Here is a 1,128-nt window from a genome sequence, read left to right as displayed (position 1 = left end):
GACACCAGGGTTTGAATGCAGAGCTCTGTGATGTTGAAGCCATTTCATTTAGCAAGGTTTCACTTCACCATCAGTGGAACAACTTAAGGCAAGGGAACATGAGGACACAGTTGGGACAAAATAAAATTCTTTAAGAAGATTAATTTGTCAGATAGAGATATAGACATATATGTCTTAGGTATGCCTCAGATAGACATATCTGTATTTCACATAGATGTATATTAGAGCAAGGAGAAACCGAAAGTTGTTTAGTGTACCTTAGACTCTCACCTCCTCTTCTACCTCCTTGTTCTTCCCAAATATGGCAGGCATCTTAGGGCCACTATACTGGTTGTTTCCTCTGCCTGATTTGTACATGTTGCTCTTTCTTCGTCTGGATGTACACATGGTTCACTTTCCATTTCTTTTAAAGTTTTACTCATATGTCACTTTTCGAAGAGGCCTCACTTGATAATTCTGAAGCTTTCATCCCAAGTACTGAAATATCAGAGCCTACATGCCTCTAAGTAAACCACCCAGCACGGCAGAACTGGCATTTAAAATTCAATTGCTATTCTACAGCCATGCCACCCTAAACTAGCTGGATCCCTTCTGATCTCGGAAGCTAAGGAGGGTCGGGCCTGGTTAGTACTTGGATTTGGATGGGAGACCACCGAGGAAGACCAGGTGCTGTAGATGTAAAAAATAAAAAAATAAAGGGTTGTAAACTGACAAGGTCCTTGCAATCTGGGAGGGCAACCAAGGGTTGCCTCGCCTAAAAAATAAAATAAAATAAATAAAATGAAATAAAATATAAAATAAAATAAAATAATGCAATTGTTATCTGAAGGCATTCCTACCTGGTTCATAATTAGCCATTCAGTGCATTGCTTGTTAATTCTCTTTGAGGAGAAAATAAATGAAAGTCTTCATCAGCGTAATCATACCTTCCCAGCACTTCTGATCTCCCTTATGTTATTCTGAATTTTCCTTTTTTCCATATATTTAATATATTCTGCAATTTAGCTACTTATTATGTGTATGGCTCATTGTCTCTTTCCTCTCTAAAATATAAACTCTATGAAGGCAAAAGATCATTTCTGTTTTATTCACTGATATATACAAGAGCCTGGAAGAGTCTGAAATGCG

The 1,128-nt window shown here is 37.8% G+C and overlaps 1 pseudogene; it reads left to right on the top strand.

Annotated features, from left to right (window-relative positions):
• Positions 1–553: 553 nt before the first annotated feature.
• LOC118600918 lies at positions 554–678 on the top strand (annotated as a pseudogene).
• Positions 679–1,128: the final 450 nt, after the last annotated feature.

The sequence above is a fragment of the Rousettus aegyptiacus genome, unplaced genomic scaffold (genome assembly GCF_014176215.1).
Source record: "Rousettus aegyptiacus isolate mRouAeg1 unplaced genomic scaffold, mRouAeg1.p scaffold_m13_p_3, whole genome shotgun sequence".
NCBI classification, from domain to species: Eukaryota; Metazoa; Chordata; class Mammalia; order Chiroptera; family Pteropodidae; genus Rousettus; species Rousettus aegyptiacus.
The sequence above is the reverse complement of the archived record's forward strand: the minus strand, read 5'-3'. Positions and strand labels throughout refer to the sequence as shown.